The sequence below is a fragment of the Typopeltis vanoorti genome, chromosome 12, assembly GCF_054136105.1.
Source record: "Typopeltis vanoorti isolate ZY-2024b chromosome 12, IOZ_Tvanoo_1.0, whole genome shotgun sequence".
Lineage (NCBI taxonomy): Eukaryota > Metazoa > Arthropoda > Arachnida > Uropygi > Thelyphonidae > Typopeltis > Typopeltis vanoorti.
The window spans coordinates 29,088,874-29,109,745 of NC_143560.1; the positions used below are offsets into that span (position 1 = coordinate 29,088,874).

At 35.9% G+C, this 20,872-nt stretch overlaps 1 protein-coding gene across 1 annotated transcript in view; it reads left to right on the forward strand.

Moving 5' to 3' along the window:
- Window positions 1–20,872, forward strand: part of LOC150100651 (glucose-6-phosphate 1-dehydrogenase-like) — a 221,548-nt gene that overhangs the window by 182,827 nt on the left and 17,849 nt on the right. The gene's annotated exons all lie outside the window — the stretch shown is intronic.

Below are 20,872 nucleotides of genomic sequence, written 5' to 3' on the forward strand. Positions count from 1 at the left end.
CATATACACAGATTGAACTTGGTTAGAACTCAAAATGTTGTTGTTTCAGAATTTCAGGCAAGACATTAAGACTATGAAGGCAAATGCATTGTCTTTAATTGCATATATTCTCTTGCTGTTTGCCAATTTTGCAAGATGAAAGATCCCTTGTTGATTGGATTTTTTAAGTATAGATGCGAACACAGATTGATAAGAAAATAACTATTCATTAACTTAAATGCTAATATTTCGCTGGTATTATATCCAGCATCTTCAGAGCATACAAACAAAGTTTGTTACAGTAGTGAGACAACCGCAATCTGGTGTAACAGTGGGACTAGTATGAGTAATTGTAGCGTGCAACACAAAGACTGAAGTCCTAATTAGGCACCGTCTAAGTTAAAAAAAAAAAAAAAAACATATTAATTTGGTCTTAGGATGACTGTCTCCCAAATCTTTGGTATATTTTTACAGCCATACTTGTTGAGGTTTGGAGTATGTTTTAGGGCTTCTGTTGATTCCAGGAACAACCTCTCTGACTTGTAAAAGCTTCTGTGCAGTACTTTTGTTTTTTTTCAATTGATCCTGTGTGCAGGGGTATCCAAAGCATGGTCTGCCAGACCCAGCCTGCCATAGCGAAAGTGCCGGATATATTTTTTGTTTTCACCGAGGTGGATGTTCACAGTTCTTCCTGTCTGTCCGTAGTAGTCTCGATGACATGAACAGGACACTTCATAGACTCCTGGATGCAATAAAGGAGAGAATCTGTCCTTAGGTGAATAGATGAGAGTTGCCAATTTCACATAAGGTTTAAATACAGTGCATAGTTGGTGTTTGTTAAGCACCCTAGATATCTTTTCAGATGCGCCTTTAATGTATGGGATGGTGATAGTTTTGTTGTAGTCATCTGTGGTAGATAGTGGGGGGGGGATTTGGGGGAGCATTTAGTATTTTATATATCTTATGGGGATTATAGCCATTGGTCAGGAAGGTGTAACGCAGTTGAGAAAGTTCAGCAGTGAGAGCAATGTCATTGGAACAAATTGCTCTAGCTCTATGGGTTAGTGTTTTTAAGATACCATATTGTTGAGAAGAGTGATGGTGTGATTGTTTGTGTAAATATCTCCCTGTATGTGTGGGTTTTCTATAAACCGAGAATGATCAAGAACCTTCTGGAAGACGTGTGATAAGTATGTCCAGGAAGGGTAGAGTCATTGGCTTCTAGTTCCATTGTAAAGTGGATTTTAGGGTGTTGGCTATTTGTGAAATGTATTCAATGTGTCTGGGCCATATGGCCAAATAGCAAACACATCATCAACATAGCATAGCCAGAGACTAGGTTTGAGAGTGGCTGTGTTGATAGCTAGCTTTTCCAGATGTTCTATGTAGAAGTTGGCTGGGGGGGGGTAGAAAAAGGATTGCATAGCTGTTCTGTCTAATTGTTTGTATATTTTCCCTTTCCATGTAAAATAACCTGCCTGTACTGTGAATTTAAATAGCTGAAATATATCAGGGAGAAAATGTGAATTTAGTAAGTTAAGAATTTCATGAATAATGAGGTGATATCAAAACTCACCATTAAGTGTCTTAACTTTTTTAAGGTGTGGTTTTCTAAAATACATTTTAGGTGGGTAGAATTTTTAAGAAAAGAGGGAGAATGTTTATGCAAGTGGCTAGTAGTTTGGCTAAATGTTTAGCAAGTTTATCTGTGGGACTGTTTATACAATCTACAATAGGATGTAAAGGTGTACCTTGTTTGTGAATTTTTGGAGCTCCATATATCCTGGGTGTTGTAACGTGGAGAGATTTGAGTTTGTTGACTGTTTCTTTTGGCCAGGAAGTGACTTTGTTCAATAATTTGCACACCTTATTCTTTTGTGAGTTGGTGGAATCTCGATCTATAATTTGATATGTTGATTGGTCTTGGAGAAGTGTGTGCATTTTGCTTTCATATTCTGTTGTATCCATCAATACAGTTGCGTTTTCTTTGTCTGATTATAATAATATATATTATTATAATTATTATAATCAGGCAAAGGAAATTATAATAATATATATATTATATTATTATAATGAGACAAAGGAAACACAACTGTAGTGATGGATACAACAGAATATGAAAGCAAAATGCACGCACTTCTCCAAGACCAGTCAACATATCAAATTATAGATGGAGATTTCACCAACTCACAAAAGAATAAGATGTGCAAGTTATTGAACAAAGTCACTTCCTGGCCAAAAGAAACAGTCAACAAACTCAAATCTTTCCACGTTAAAACACCCAGGATATATGGAGCTCCAAAAATTCACAAACAAGGTACACCTTTACATCCTATTGTAGATAGTATAAACAGTCCCACAGAGTTTCCTTTGTCTGATTTGGTTATGGTAATGTGGTTATTATTGCATAGTTCTTTTAGAGCCATGATTTCTTTATGTGGGATATTATTTTTGGGAAGCTTAGAATGGATTAGGTTGTTGGCCACGTCTAATCGAATATTATTGGCTATTGCTGGAGGCAGGTCGTATATCCCACGCTCAACGGAAGCCATTATTTTGGCTTTTGGAATTTTGCATAGCACTGCATTGTTGGAGGATATTAAATTTCTTCTGGTGCCAGTTTTTAACTTTGGCAAATTCTTTATTGGCTGTAGAGTCGGAGATGCTATCCAGGATATCCCATAGTTCTGGGTTCAAAATGTTAGATAGTATATCACGTACCGCACTGATGGAAGAATTTATTTTTGTTAGTTCTCAGCGAGTAGCATATAACTGTTCCCATAATAATGCTAAACTCGCTCTTTTATAAATACGTTGGGCTTTCGCCGAGTGAAACTTGTTCTTAATTTTTATACAGTTTGGTATTAAATTGGTATCTTGGCACCTTTTTAAGAAGGCTAACCTGTTCATTTGCCTTGCCAATTTTACTTTCCACTTACCATATTGTCGTGCTTTGTGTACGATATAGTCTCCGTGAAGAATACTTATTCGTCACACATGTTGATTGGATTTTTAACAGTATAGATGTGAACACAGATTGATATGAAAATAACTATTTATTAACTTAAACGCTAATATTTTGCTGGTATTATATCCAGCATCTTCCGAGCATACAAACAAAGTTTGTTACAGTAGCGAGACAACCACAATCCGGTGTAACAGTGGGACTAGTATGAGTAATTGTAGCTTGCAACACAAAGACTGAAGTCCTAATTAGGTGCCATCTAACTTAAAAAAAAAAATCAATCTGTGTTCGCATCCATACCGTTAAAAATCCAATCAACATCTGTGACGAACACATTAGCCTTTCCACACGATGAAAGATCCCTGTTTTACAGAGGAATACACTGTCACCCTATATGAGACAATCTAACTCACGTTTAATTAAAAAAACATTATGAAGTTTTCTCATATTCTAGATAGGAATCAGATCAATTTCTTTCAAGACAATATCTATGCTGACTGAACTACAGATATCCCCTCCTACACACACACATGTGCACTAAATGTTTTAATATTTCAGAAATATACAAATTTTGTAATATTTGTATTACAAAATTTGTATGTTTCTGAAATATGAAAACATTACCTCTGGACTGGAATAAGGTAGTAGTTGTAATAAGTTGAAGTAAGGAAGTAGTAATAATAATAAGCTTGAAAATATGTTTGCTTTCTAGAGCAGTGATTTTCAACCTTTTTCATAATAGGGCACACTAAGACTAATTATTAAAATTCTGTGGCACACTAAAAATATATTATTTTAATTTTTTTATGATCTGGCAAAAAATATGCATAATTTTGATTTACACACACACAAGAAGATGGAAGACCAGACACTAATAAATAAATGCACAAATTACAACATTATTTCTTTCAATTAATTTGTTATCATAAATCTTGCGGCACACCGGTTGAAAATCGCTGCTCTAGAGGATAGTTCCTGGATTAACCTTAGTCCTTCTAGAAGAGTCTTATAGAACTACATATATGATAATTTTATGACCTTTTGTAGACAGGATTTACATTAAAAAACCCAAAAAACATACATGTTATTATTACATTATTATTATTAGATGACACCTCCAAGTAGTCCAAAAACACATTGTGGAAGGGCACTCTACCTTACATAGCCTACTTATATACCACTTAATCTTCCATATACACACTACTATCTACCACCCACTAATAATATTTCTGTCTACAAATTGCATGTGTGCTCTGGCTGATTTGCCTGTATATGGGATGAAAAAAGCCACATTTCCAGGAGAAAAAATCTTGCTACCTCCATACGAGATTGGCTAACTCACTTTCAGCTGAAAATGTCCATATAAAGATTCCTCTTATCATGACCAGAATTGAACTCGGGTCTTTTCCATTTGAAGGGCTCAGTGCTCCATCATCTTCCACTATATATAGTAGCATTATCCACCATCTACACCTATGCCATCTTCTACCCACCAATAGTATTTTTGTCCATAAATTGTGTATTCTTTTAGCCATATTTGGTGGCCCTAACTCTTATCATTTAGATAAATTTCACTAGAATTTGGTTGGGTCCCATAGGAATAGGAGGATCAAAACTTTTTTGTTTTAAATTTTGATAAGAGGAAGTCAAAAGCCAAATTTGGTGGTCTTAGCTCTTGCAGTTGAAGAAAAATCTACAAGAGGCTTTGGGGAGAGAGAAATCCCAGCTAAACTTCTGTATTGCTTTTAAGTTATGATTAGAGGAATCTGGATGTCATATTTAATTATTCTAGTTTTATATTTATTTATAATCTGCAAGAGTTTGGTCGATTCCTTCCTGAGGTAAGATACAAAACTCAACTTCTCTCTCTCTCTCTCTCTCTGCCACTAAAAATGGGTTGTGTCTTCTGGTTAGAAGTGAACAGCCATTTTTGATGCAGAAGAGGAATGGCCAGCTTGCCATTCCTCTGCTGTATCTCTTAAGAGGAAGTATGTTACATCTGTAGATGTGTGTTCATGGCGTCAAATTTCCCTGTTCACCAGAGTCAAAAACCCAAGTAACTAGGGGGAAAAAATCCTGCCACTTCTGTATAAGATTGGCTAACTTGATAGTTGAAAAGCCTTTATATAGACATGTCCTAGGCATGATTTTGAACCTAGGGTTTTCCAACCAAAACTCATTATCATCACCAGCTGAGCTATACAGGCTTTATTAACTATTACAGAATCATAAAGAAGTACAAATCAAATTTGTTGGCCTCGTTAAATTTCTGAACTCACTGTTTTAAAGTGCAGTGACCTTTTATACAAACTATTTCATTATTCAAGAATCTTCATCGGAGTCTTAAGACTCATATTTTTGTACATCTAGGTGGGAAAAATAAAATGTATTCTATAAATTCATAATTATTAATCAGTATTAATCATTAGTGTGTTTTTTCTTTTCTTTTCATTTAGTTGAAATGAAAAGAAAATCAACTGATTACAGTAATTCTCCTTTTGAAACAAGAAATTTGACCATTGCTTTTTTTTTTTTTTTTTTAAATCATTCATTTGCAATTATTTTAATCAGTATCAAAAACAGAGTTATTATCTAATGAAGTTTACTGACTGACAAAAATTTGTAACTGGCTGCCACTACTTATTCAGTTAAGAAATTCCCACTAGTCCAAAATTATGTGTGTTTGGTCAGTACACTCTGCTTTATGACTTTATATACATAGTCATGCACACACTATCCAGAACTGTGCAAGCCCAGCTCTGTTAGTTGCATCGTGCACAGCTAACATGTGCATTTTTATTAATAGAGAGAAAGAGAGTTGTCTAGTTATGCAGGTTAACATGCAGTGGGGAGATTTTGAGAACTGTGTAACTGTAATAGCACTTCACAAGTTGGAATGCAGCCATCTGTTCTTTTCAACATGCTGAAAATACTCAGGATCAGTGGGATGTTTGTGTATTGAACTGTTAACTGCTATTATGATACAGAAGACGTATCTGACTGTTGAAGAAGGTCAGTCACATTGTGTTAGGATACAACAGCTCGTGAAGGCATATCTCTGCCATAATCCCATGAGAATTATGGCAGAAAGTGATATCACAGAAATGAACATTTTGTAGAGAACGATGTCACTTATGCTGACTGATGACCTGTGGGTGAAAACATATTGACATTCTATTGGACACTTCCTAACACCACAACTTATGCTGCAGAGGGTGATAAAATCAAAGGCACTTCTCCAGCCATATGCAAACAACAGACAGAGATATTCTCTTCACAGATGAGATTTTGACCACTGAAGGGTATATGTCCCAGATGGTCATAGCACCCAGGATTCGGAGAGGTCATCACCCCACATCAGTGTTGGTTTGGTGGGGTGTCGTATTTGGGGGGGGGGAATATCCAAGTTGCATTTCTGCAAGAAAGAGGTCCAAACCTCTGCCAAACTGTATCAAAACACCATGCTGGAACCTGTGGTATGGCTCCTGAACAGCATCTTCTTTCACAGTAGGCAGTGGACCTTCCAATAAGACTCGGGGCAAGGACCACACAACAGTGGTTGGAGATGAATGTGCGTGACCATATATCACTGTGTCCTCAAGCTCCAACCATAATTCGTATTATGGTTGGAGCTTGAGAGAGTAGCCTGCAAGAAACAACACCCCAGTATCGCCAGCCTTAAGGTGGATTTGCGGCATGCACTGGCAGTGTTTCTGTTGGGTGCTGTGCATGCTGCTATCAATATGTGGCCTCACAGACCTAGGGCATGTGTGAAAGGGGGGGGGGACATTTCAAACATTGAGTGCTACTATATACACTTTATACATGTGGTTTGTGTTATGCATGTGCTGAACGCTGTAAATGATTTACTAATAGATTAAAAGTTTATGCACTGTTAAAGTTGTAATAGTATTTATGGATAGACTAGGTGTGTATGAGGATGGTCTGAAAAGTTCTCGGCCTTGACCATAGATGGCAACGCTATCGGCAAGATTATTTTTTCTAAGTTGGTACATCTGTCATAAGCAACCATGTGCTTCCATCTCAGATATCATACTGAGATGGAAGCACAGGGAGTCAACTGCAAGTGTTGCCTGCAGCAGATGACCTACCACACTCACCGAACATGACTGTTGGGTGCTACGAAGAATGATACGTAAAATCTGCCATTCGTCAGCAGGAATGTTGCATTCGGAGTTCTAGGAATCAACTGGAACGCATATCTGCACAAAAACATTCAGAACCGAGGTTCAGAACATCTGTTTCCATGGTTGAACCACAATACGCAAGCACCACGAGGTTGTTTGCTTGCAAAGTGCAAGCAAACAACCTTATGTCATAGTAATATGTCTGTTGGTCTGACATATTACTTTGGCAGTCTTGTGGTTTTATACTCTGTCCTGTTTTTATGTTTCAGTAAGTTTTGCAGTTTGTTGCTTGCTAGTGGTGAAGACAGTTTTGTGGTCAGAATATTTGAAGATGCATTTGATGACTTTGTAGATGTTATGGATATATGGGGAATTTTAAGACTATGCAAGAGTTAGATATTTTGGGAAGAAGGTACATAATTTTGGGCTAAGTGAATGGCATAATTTATTTGTTCTTGGGCATATTATTGAGATCAGGGATATCTTTCAGTCATGTGATTTCTTGGTTTAAAACAATGACTGATGAGGGGAATTTGTAAAGGTTAATGAATTATGCTAAATATAACAGATATTTTGATATGGTAAGGATGATAAGAGGAATAAGAGGAAAAGTGTAAGTAATTTCCACTATGAGTGGATTTGTAGTATACTTTAGTGGTGATATGATAATGATATAATCTAGTTAGTGTCAAATTTAAGAAGTCTTCTTTATATTTGATAGAGAGTTATAATCGGTGGCTAAACACTTTCAAAGAATGAAATAGAACATCATCCACACATCTACCATAGTAAGAGAGATGAAATGGGAAGAGAGAGGAATAGGTATTGTGTTTCCATTTGGGCAACATGAAGTTCATTATGTTGACTTCTAATATTTTAGCCTATTTATCGCTCTTCATCACTGCAAAAGCCATCACTTACAGTATCCACCTAAATCACACAAGAAACGAACATCATCTGTCACTCACCTAAGTCAGAAAAATATCTCTGGTATCTTTGAAGACAGCTGCACTACAGACTATTCCTAGAATACCACTACCACAGAGAATGAGGAACTCTATCCACGTTTGTGGAAAAATTGAATTCAACTGCCATCCTTTTTCAACATCGAAGAAGGTGATATGAATATTCTCATCCCCCCCAACCAACAAAATAACTTCATCATTCTTGTGATGAAGTCTGTAGTTTAATTTTTGTATCGATGAGAAGTTACCCAGAACTGCAGTGCAGTGTGTTCTCTGCATCAATAGATGCTTATTAGATGCTTATCTTTCCTTTTTACTTGATTTTTGTTTTTCTAAAATTTAAAAATAATCCTTACCCTTTTATATTTATTTTGTAAAATGTAACTAGTTTGTTCTTCCTGTTCTTCAAATGTATATTATTATTATTATGTAACACCTCCAAGGAGTCCAAAGACTCATTGAGGAATGGAACTACTCTACAACTTTTTACTGTTCATCATCATCATCACCATCATCAAATTCCTGACATGTACCCTCAAGGGGTGTACAGGATATGATAGTACTACATGAAAAATTTACGTCATTACTAACATCCTATCTAACAATTTTCCTCCAAATCAGTCTGTTACTTATCAAGATTCCAACATTATCAGATCTTATATTTCTATCGTCTAAGGCACTTTGTACCGTATCAATCCACCTATATCTTGGTCTTCCTCTGGGTCGTTTTCCTGCCAACCTGGCAGAGAACACTTGTTTTGCTAATCTTTCCTTGCCCATTCTGTTAAAGTGACCATACCACCTGAGATTAGCTCTGCTAATGCATTCCTGGATGCTGACAATGTCAAGTTCTTTCCTAATATCCTCGTTTTTAATATGATATTGCCATTGATGCCATCTGTTCACACCTATAATCTTTCTCAGGACTCTCATATCTGCAGTTCTCTAGTCTTTGGTCAAGTGTTTTACTTCTGACCCAGCTCTCAGATCCATAACTTTAAACTGGTTTGAACACTGTCTTGTATACAGCTAACTTAGTGTTCTGACTAATTTCTCTTTTATTCCATATGAATTTATTCAATTGACTTCATACCATACTAGCTTTGTTGATTCTGTTGTCTATTTCCATATTTAATTTACCATCTTCACTAAATATCGTGTCTAAGTAGCTGAAAAGTTTTACTTGTTGCACAGGTTCTCCGTTCAAAACACAGTTGACATTTTCAATGATTCTACCTATTTTCTTTGTCTTTGTCTTTTTATTGCTGACCTTTATACCATATCTATTACAACAGTTATTCAATTTAATCAGGAAATCTTGCAAACTTGTAGTGGATTTATTTAGAAGTATAACATCATCTGCATAAAGCAAAGAGGTGACATTGACATCTCCATTTCTGATATCATGTTTAATACCACTTTGCTTCATCATGTGATCCATATAGATAATGAATAACAGAGGAGATAATGTATATCCTTGTCTCATATTAGATTTAACATTAAACCACTTAAGGAATTGAACAACGTAGATACGAATATAAATTAAATTATACTTTAATAAATATTTCAGCAACGTCACATTGCCATCTTCAAAAGGAACTTACAAAAAAGGCACATGCACGTAGGCACTACAAAACAGTAACTGAGAATGAAGTGATGAAGCTATTGTTCTCCTAAAAGTCCTGATGGTGCCCTCTAGCAGGCTAAGTAGGTGTTCTTGGCCGTTGGGCTGAAGGTCTGCTGATGTAAACTTCCCAAATTTGGGGCAGTCGCATACAACCAAATATGTTGAGGTTTGGAGAGTTTCTTAGGGCTGAGGTTGATTCCATAAATAGTCTTTTGAATTTGTATTTGCTAGTGTATTACTGTAGCTTTCTTCCACCATAATTTGTGGCATGTATCCAGAGCATGATCTGCAAGACCAGAATGGCTGTACTTGTGAAAACGGATGTAGTCCTTGTGTTCAGAAATCCTGATATTCACTGTCCTGCCTGTTTGGCCAAAGTAGGACAGTTTACAGCTGCAAGGGACCTGGTATACACTAGGTAGGTCTAGGGGAAGTGATTGGTCTTTAGTAGAGCAGATAAGGGATGCCAATTTTCTGTATGGTCTGTAACAGGAGGTCAGGTCATGTTTTTTTAAGATTTTGGTAATTTTTTCCGAGGTGCCTCGGATGTAGGGAATGGTGATGGATTTAGAGTAATCCTTGTTGTGGAGGTGGGTTGTGGTTTGTAGGTTTTAATATTTTTTGGAGGGGGGGTAGCCATTGACTGAGAAAGTGTTGAGGATGTGATTTAGTTCAGTGTTTAGGGCCATGTCGTTAGAACAGATTAGTTTAGCCTTGTTGTATAGTGTTTTCACCACTCCATATTGTTGTGAGGGGGGGGGGAGGATTGTTGGTGAATGTACCTGCCTGTATGGGGTGGGTTTTCTATAAACTGAGAAAACCAAAGTTCCATCAGGCTGGTGGGTGACTAGTGTGTCTAGGAAAGGGAGGCTGTTGTTTTCCTCTTTTTCCAGGGTGAACTTGATTCTGGGGTGTTGGTTGTTTAAGTGTGTTAAGAAGGAGAGGAGTGTATCAGAGGAATGTGGCCAAATGACAAACACATCATCAAAGTAGTGAAGCCATATGGTTGTTTTTTGTGGGTCAGAGGTTAGGGCTTTTTCTTCAAAGGTCTCCATAAAGAAATTGGCCAAGGGTGGGGAGAGTGGTGAACCCATGGCTGTCCCCTCTATTTGTTTGTAGAATTTTCTCTGCCAAACGAAATAGCCTGAGTTCATTGTGAACTGAAATAGAGCTGAGATATTGGGAGAAAATTTAGCTTGGATTAGCGCTAAAGTTTCCTTGAGTGGGACATTTGTGAATAAGAAGGAGACGTCAAAGCTGACCATTATGTCAGTATGTTGGAGTGTAAGGTTTTCTATGCTGGCTTTGAAGTGGGCTGAGTTTTTTATGTGTGATGGTGTGTTGCCAGTATAGTGTGTGAGCACTTTGGCCAAATGTTTAGCTAATTTGTATGTGGGGGAAGAATCGATACCATCCACTATGGGACGTAATGGCACATTTTCTTTATGTATTTTTGGGAGTCCGTAAATACGGGGGGGGGGGTATAGAGTTAAACAGCTTTAATCTTTTGGTAACTTCTACAGGCCAAGAAGCGACTTTCTTAAGGAGCCTGTGAAGTTTTCTCATTTGTGAGTTGGTGGGATTGTATTCGATAGGGAGGTAAGTAGCCCGATCTTAATAGAAGAGCATTAAGCTTAACTGTGTAGTCCTTTTGGTTTACAGTTGCATTTCCCTTATCCGCTTTGGTGATAACTATTTCTTTATCATTCCTCATTTCCCACAGAGCTTTATATTCTTTATTGGATAAGTTGGTTTTGGGTGGTCTTGCTTTGGAAAGGACACAAGCTACATCCAGTCTTACACCGTTGGCGATTTGATGTAGAAGGTGGCAGATTCCGCTTTCGATCTGGATCATAATATTCTCACTAGGTATTTTTCTGGGAGCAATGGCAAAGTTGTGGCCACGTGAAAGCGCGTTGGTTGTTTCAGGCTTCAGGGTGACTGAAGAAAGGTTGATTACGGTGATGGTAGGAAGTTTTGGATTGATGGTAGAGTTCTTTTTTAATTTTTTGAATTTTTTCATCTGTTGGCCTCGTATTTTCGTATCTATGTTGTTCAATTCCTTAAGTGATTTAGTAATGCATAACCAACGTATAAGCCTGTCTACGAGAATTAACATTAAACCTGTACTTCCTTCAATTCTAACTGCTGACTTGCAACTCAAATAAAGACTAAGTATTGGTTGATATAATGCCCCATTGACACCATATAACTGTAGCGTATTGACTAGCTTCTCTCTCTCTTGGCACCTTCTCATATGTCTTTTCCAGATTGACAAAACTTAAATACAGATCTTTGTTATATTCCCATGCTTTCTCAACTATTTGTCGTAAAGTGAAGATCTGATCCTGACAGCCTCTATTTTGCCTGAATCCAGCTTGTTCTTCGCAAAGCTTTTCTTCCACAATTCTTCTCAACCGTTTCTCAAGTATACTGGCATAAATCTTGCCTGGAACACTCAGTAGGGAAATACCTCTGTAATTCTCACATTCAGTTTTCTTTCCCTTTTTATATATGGGTACTAGGAGCGCTTTACTGCAATCATCGGGAATTCATCCCTCTGTCCAGGCTTTCTGAACTATGCAGTGCAGCCACTGCATGACTTTTATACCACCATACCTCAGCATTTCTGGTCGAATATCACCTACTCCTGCTGCCTTTCCACATTTCAAGCCTTTGATATGTCCTGAGCAGAAATCCATTATTTGCGATTATTATTAGCTTTGCTCTTTTCTCCAAATTTTCCCGAAATATTTTTGTATGCCTGACAATCGCTTCCTACTCTGCTATTTAGATCCCCAACAAGGATCAACTTTTCCTTTTTCATTATGTCAGTAGCTTTCTCTAGAGTCTCAAAAAATTCCTCCACTTCTACCTTAGTAGAACCTTCTGTGGGACCATAGGCACAAATAACTCTCATTGTCCAGTTCCCCATTCTGATATTTGCCCACATCACTCTACTTGAGACTGCTTGCCATTCAAGAAGATTAGCCTCGTATTTAGTGTTGAATATTATGGCTACTCCTTCTTTTCCTTGGTTGTCATTGCCTGAATATAACATTTTGTATTTATTGCTCAGAAAGATCTCACTAGTTTTTGTCTTTTTTGTTTCAGTCACCCCTATTATGTTGATCTGGTACTTATCTAATTCCTCAGCTAGCTCCCTTTCTTTGCCATTCGGGTTCTTATGTTGATAGTACCGATCTTTAACTCTGGTGATGTTGAGTTGGGATGTGATTTCAGATTTGTTCCAGTAGCTGACTTTTTGCTGTTCGCCCTGGTTCCCTTGTGAAAACAATGGTTTTCGCAAGGCGACGCCCCAGCCGGCATGAAATTTTGTCATGTTTTACCATCATTTTTTATATTGGTTTCAGCCAATAAGGATACAATTTGGTCGGCTAAATCCCAAATTGCTAGGCCATCCTTGTTCGTTCAGTATCCAGGTAGATACCCAACAGGGTGCACCATGAGAAGGTGAGGATTGGACATTAGATCAGAAGCCCTGATTGGTATTCCGCATTCCTTTAAAGGCTATGTGGAGGTCTCCTCTCAGTTATATAGCTTTGACCCTTAAACACCCCCTTTTGACTGTTTATTGAAAATAAATGATAAAAAAACCCAAAAAATATCTGGATCTCTTTCATGATGTTTTTACTTTAAACACCTGTTTTGCTAATCTTCACCTTCATCTGATTACTGACAATGCCTTTTTGGAACAGCTCTGCCTTCATATTTAATAATTTTATGCCATTGATACTATTTTTTTTTTAATGTGAAGCCTACACAAGAAAAAACTGTTAGCCTATATTGAACTTTTTTATATCATCCAACCCACAAAATTGTAAGCCTATAGTACATTAGTACCATGCACAGAATAAGGATTTTTTATGATTTTTTTAAATTTTATTTATTTTTTAAAATATGTTTTCCATAGTCTCCGAACCTCACTCTAGAGACCAAACATGGAGATTTTTCAAGCCACTTCAGGCCTCCAGTAAACAGAGTGGAGGTCTCACACCAGAAAATAAAATTCATATCCCACTAAAAGCAATCACAAAAATCTGTACCCATTGCAGGGTTCAAACTCCCAGCCTTTTAGTATAAGAGTGAGTTTAACCACTCTTGACTGTGCTTCTCCAGTAACAGCCTTTCTACCATGATCCTGCTGTTGCTAACTTTTAGTCTACCCTTGACTGTAAGTTCACAACCTTTTGTGGACAGGGTTCACATAAAGGTGCTACATAAATAGTGTACTGGATTATTTTAGTTTCCTTATGGTAATTTGACAGTTAGCATCCTCATTATTCATCTCTATGCAATGTCAGTTATCAAGGAGAGATTGAGGGAATGCAATTTGCAGAGCCCTGTGAATAGAGAGAGGGAAGGGGATATGATGGAAGCATATAAGTTGATGAGGGGTTGTTACCAGATTAATGTGGAGGAGGTTTTTTTATAGAGTAGAGGGAGACAAAGTTAGAACAAGAGACTATCCCTGGACGCTGTATAAGGAGAGTGTGAGCAGTGGAGTGAAAAGCAGGTTCTTTGCATGTAGATTGATTGGTGAGTGGAATTCATTGCCTGAAAGTGTGGTGAGTGCAGAAGCTGTGAATAGGTTAAGACATGATTTAATAATCTTTTTTGAATGAGAGAGTATGGACCTCCTGCAATGAGTCCTTTGACTCCATAGAGGTCACATGTTAATAATAATAATAATAATAGACTGTCATATTATTGGAAGTTATAAAGTTAGACTCTACACAGTCTTTGTAGTAAACCATATCATCTATCTGTTGATCTAGTTAGCTAAAATCCAGATTACTTGTACCAGACTGTGAAGGTTACTTTGTGTGTGTGAGTGAGAGAGAGAGAGAGAGAATATACATTACATTGACTTACTTTCTTATCTAAATAGAACTTAACTGTGCATTTATGTTTAGTAAAACTGTTTTTCAGTATAGTTTACTTGATCTTTCTAAAAAGAAAGCACAGTTTTTTTTCCTGTTTTCTGTATTGATATATATCATTATCATCATCATCATCATCGTCATCCATTGTTGATCCACTGCTCGCTGATGGCCTTTCCAAGATTACTCCAAAACATTACTCTGTCCTTGGCTCTCCTTTCCCATGTCACTCCTGCAAATTTCATGATATCATCAATCCACCGTGATTTAGGGTGATTTAGGTCAGCGTCGTGGTCGTTGTTCCTCTTGTGGAATCCAATCCAGTACTTCTTTTGTCCATCGTTGATCTTGTCTTCGAGCAATATGCCCATTCCCACTTCAGATGTTTCACTCTTCCTATGATGTTCAAACAGTTTGGACAGATTTCTTATCCACATATTCCTTTTGTAATCCAATTTTGTGATACCAAGCATACTTCTTCTTTCCATACTAAATTGTGTTGTTCTTAATTTTTGAATTTCCTTTGCATTTAGTGTCCATGTTTCACAGCCATATGTCAATATAGGAAGAATACAGTGGTTAAAAACTTTACTTTTCAGGCATAATGGTATTTGGCTTTTGAATATTGAATGTAATTTTCCAAATGCTTTCCACCCAAGCATCGTGCATCTTTTAATTTCATCCATGACATTTTGTTTCATTGATATCTGTTGTCCTAAGTATATGTAATGATCTACTTTAATTTCATCATTATTGATTTCTACATGGACATAGCTATTGAACATAACTTGGGTTTTCTTTAGGTTTATCTTTAGTCCAGCTGTTTTGCTAGCAATTTGGAGTTCTTGGATACGTCTGTAATTCATGAGCAGTTGAAGCAAAGATAATTATGTCATCTGCAAAGTGTAAATGGCTTAAATATCTTCCATTTATCTTGAGACCTGTCCCAGTCAAGAAGTTTGAAAATTTCTTCTAGTTACGCTGTGAATAATTTCAAAGATATTGTGTCACCCTGTCTTACACCTTTCTGTATTTCCACATTAGAGATTTTTCCATTGAAATGAATTGCTGTGGCATTGGTGTATGCTGATTTCATGGTCCTGAGGTATGGCTCCTCCACGTGTTGATTTCATAATGCTTTAAGCATTGCACAAGTTTTTTCCGAATCCAAGGCTTTCAATAAAACCAAGACATAATGGTAACTGATATTCATTACATCACTCAATAATCTGTTGTACAACTTAAATATATTCCCTTGTACTAAAGCCACTTCGAAAACCTGCCTGTTCTTTTGGTTGTGCTAGGTCCAGAGTTGTACAAAGCCTATGTGCTAAGACTTGTTCAACTATAACTCCATCCATCGAGCCACTTCAGACCTCACACCAGATGGTGATATTCATCTCCTACCTAAAGACAAACACAAACATTCATGTCTGCAGTGGGGTATAAACTCGCAGCCTGTTGGTTGCAAGTTCGAATCCCGCTCGGTTAATCAGGCCAGCAACAAGGCACAGCATGAGAGATCCATTCTAACTGTTACTATTTTTGTCATAACTTTAAATTCATTCACCATGCATTCATGCCAGTTCACAATCTTACTGACAACGCATTACACTTGCCCATTACATTCCATGTTTTTTTTTATGCATAATATTTTTATATATTACAGCAGTGGCCCTTTGTTCTTATGGTTGTTTTGCCTCCTGTCCTGTTATATTTTAATTCATATTTAATTGCAATATCAAATCCTAAAATGATGTAAAAATAGTATCAGTGAATTTTCTTTTAATCTGATTGTTCTCATGCTTACTATATACATATTACATATACAATATTAACCTTGCAAAGTGTGGTTAATAGGTGTCAACAAAGTTCCATGCTATGGAAAACCAAACTGTTTAAAACATTATTATAATGTATTATAGTGTAATACATTCCAAACAATTACAGTATTGGTGGGGGAGGAGGAAATTATTACACATCATTTGTTTACTGCAGGCTCACCAGAAATACTAATTAATGTGCACAGAAAAATTAAAAAGGATTAAATAAAATGAAAAAATAGTAAAGATTTTTATTGTTGATAACTGAACACAAGTTTTTATTTGGAAAAAAACTGCATTTAGACAATGTTGTTTGCACAAGTTTTTTCTTCATTTTATTTGCATGCTTATCTTTGTAACATAAATAGTATTTTGATGCATACTGAACTTTAATGCTTTGTCCAGAATTTGAATTGGCATTCATAAGAAAATCAAATTCTCATTTAATGAGAATTTTTTGTAGGCACTTTAAAGACAGTTTCATCTAATTTATTTTTCTCTTCATAGTGTTACATTTACATTTGTTAGGTTCACAAGCTTTGTTGCATTTTCTCTTCCCTCATAATATTACATTCCATGTTTTTATATATTGTATATAAAAGGTTACTTGTATGTGATAAAAAATAAAATTTCATAGAGCAACAACTTTGCTGTGCCAAAGTTGAAATAATATTAAATGGTGCATCAATACAGCCATTACTGCAATATGCCAAATCATTACGGTATTGTTTTTAGTAAAATCGGAATATTAATGCAGTACCGAACCGTACTACTCTTAAATTTTTTCAAATTGTTAAAAATTATGAAATGTGCACTGTTTAAAAGTACAGCAATGTATTGCTGTACTTTTATATCAGAAGTGCCATATATATATATATATATATATATATATATATAGTCCACATGGTTAGCCTAGTGGCTATGCACTTTGCAACCATATGCCTGGGGAAGGAGTGTTCCTAGGTTCGATTCCCATTGATGATGTGAGGAGCTTAAGGATCTTCCTCAGCCATAGCCAAGTTAGCTGATTTTGGGCGTGGACAGCAGGTTTTTTTGTCCCTGTTTATCTGGGATTTTTCATCCTGTGAACACACACAGATTACAGTCATGAATATCGCCCTTAGAGGATGCAGCAGAGGAGTGGCGAACCGGCTGCATTAATATGCCAGTAACCTCTCATTAGGAGGGGACTCAACCTATCCTAGGACAGACGAGAGGGATAGGAGGAGGATGTATATATATATCAGAGGCAGCTCATGTCCATTTCTGTTAGGTGTGCTGTCGTGTGGCTTATGCAACCCATGCTACAAAATTCCTGTCAATTTGACTGTATGATTGCATTATTATTGATGTATGAAAATTTTAAGACTGCACAGCACATCAGCACTCATCTTAATTGGTCTAATACAATTAATTGTAGGATAATTTTGAATACTTTAATTTATCAATTAATTGTAACCAAATCTGCATAGAGTGGGAGAACAATGTGTTTGCTTTAAGATATATTAGAAAACAATAATGAAGGAGAATGCTATATTTGATTCATATATTTGAATTACTCGGAGGTGTAAATATGAACCTTTATTAATGTGATGGAAATGTAAAGGAAAGAATAAGTATGAGTAGAAATATTTCGTTGATGGCAAATGATTTATTAATAATTAACATTTGTGATATGTGTGTCCTATAATTAAAAATTAGAAAATTAAAAATAGTGGGAGATCAGGGAAGAACCAGAGGTCATCCCTGGAAACTGTATATAGAGGGTGTGAGTTTTTTTGTGAGAGTGTGGTGTCTGCAAGGAGTTTGAGTGTGTTTAAGACACAGTATGATGAGCTGTGTGTGATAAAAGGACCTCCCAGATGAGTCTTTGACTTCATGAGGTCTTGTGGTAATAATAATAATAATTAATTTCCTGGGTAGAGTGAATAGCATGTGATCCTATAAAGTCTAGTAGACATGAATAAGTGAATTTATGATGGCATAATTAAAAAAAAAAAACTTATGAGGAGAGGGAAAGAGATTTGTTTGCAAAGTATAAATAACTAACCAATAATAAACAGTCACTGTATTAGTAGTTCAGTTAAAAACTATAGGGAGAGGTTAATCCAGTGAACTAATAATGTTGATTAGATGATTCATTTAGCATGGCAGTAATATATGTGGTTTGATGGAGCAGAAAATCATCTCATAAAATTTGAAATTTGTTGTTCATGTTACATGTATTTCTCTGTTTATGTATATTTTGCTTTGTTTTCTAAGAATTTTCTTTTGTTTACTGAAACTCGGTATGCATTTTACATAATATTTCATTATTAAGTTGACAATGAAATAATAATATTTCATTGTCAATGATTTTTGGGAATACCATTCATTAGTTTTTTTTTTCTTTTTGTTATTTATTTATTTTTTTTTTTAGTGTCAGCAGCTCTTTTGTCTTATCAAGACAGAAGAGCTGCTGTCTTGATAAGACAGAGAATTTTGTTGTAGATTGACAACTTCTTGTAATACACAGAGGTATTCATTTTTATTCAGGAATAGATTTTTACTATGTCTGTTGTTTCCGTGCACTAGAATAAAAATGTTCCTAAATCGTGAAATGCATGCAAACAGAACAGATTTGTTGTAACAGTAAACATAGCAGCTAACTAAACACATTTGTCCTAACAATAACCAATCACAACCACAGATTTCTAGGTGCTATTGTCTCAGTGCTCACCCTGCCTCGCCTTCTGACAGTATAAAACCACTGGATTGCTAAGAATTTGACCCATTGTGCCATCTGTGTATCTGTTCAAAGGGCTCAAAGCTGTATGCATTTGTGACCACACACCCAGGCTGTTAATGCAAGTGTGATGCAATGTTTATGTGTCAAAGTAACTCTTCATGAAGCAATAGTATATTACATTTAACTTTAGGAATCCCACGAAGCCAGGGAACAAATAATATTGGTGATATTGCTATACCATGGAGTTGCACCGTACACCTTACACACCCTGGATATTTGCTCCTGATATATACATAGAAAGTTTTTTACTTTGGTCTACATCTTACTCTCATCCTGAGATTTTTTTTTTAATGAGGTTAAAGCACCTTGTCGCAACTTGTTTAGGTAAAATTTATAAGCTCTGTATTACTTTAACCTTGGCATTTTTAGGTCTGGCTCCCACTGACGAGACCTCAATAAAATCGGTCTGGGTAGTAACCATTACCTTTAATGCATAGCATCATACATCTCCGCAAGGGAATGTGCTTTGCATTAGGGGAAAATACTAAGGAAAGTGATCTTAGCTTACTCCACCTTTACCACGAGTTGCCTCAGTCTTGCACTACGTGCAGGCGCAAACTTGACTTACTTGTTTGTCAAGTTTGCGCCTTGACTTTTCCCAAGTAAGCAAACAAACATTGTTAGTTTGCTTACTTGGGAAAAAGGATTAAAAACCTAGTTTATAAAATTGCTTGGTATCTTTAACATATATATATAATGTTTTGAATGTTTAGCAGGTTATTGGTATATATTACTGAGTGATAATTTATATATATATAATATATATATATATATATATAATGTTTATATAATGTTTTGAATGTTTAGCAGGTTATTGGTATACAGTGATATCTCACTAATCCGAACTAATAAAAACCGTACTCATTCGGATTAGCGAATTTCTCCCCAAGAGACAACAATGACTAGCATTTAAGACAAAAATAATCAGATTCTAATGGTATATCAATTTAATTCTGTAAATAAATTAACTGATAGAAAAAAAGCTACTGTACTGTAATATAAAACAAAAAAAATAATAATAATAATATGGTACACAAGTTTATTTTAGTAAAAAATTTAATTTGTATGTACCTGTATTGTTGAGGATTCTGATTTAATAAAATTGCATAGTTCAATACGTAACTTAATTTACGTAAAAAATATCACTTTCTTGTACACAACACAAAAAAGTTTCACAAAATAGCACAAAAAAAAAGTTTTTTTTTATTTCTTTGTAAAAAAGTCCCTGATTTTCTTTTGCTTCTTTGAAGCTAAACTTTTTTCGAATGCTTCTTCTCGGAGCTGCATTAGCAACAAAATTTTGTGCAATGGCTTATCATTCTGCTTAGTCCATTCTATACACATATTAAACCTGTCAGCTGCCTCTTCATGTTTTACTTTTTTTTCTTCGAGTTCTTCATCGAAGAACTCAAAGAATAATTTCATCATCTGATTTGATTTCGAATTCACTTTCGGTTCTATCTGTATTCCATTCTGCAACATCTGTTTGTGAAATTTCAACATCTGGATTTATATTTTTAACCAAATTATGCACGTTTTGAATTTCCTCTTTTTGTGTATATTTGTGATTCATGCCGAAAATACAGTACGTACTGTTCAGTATAAAAAAGCAAATGTGAATACACAATAAATCAAAATAGTCCTCCAGTATAACCGTACAATCGAAAGTATGA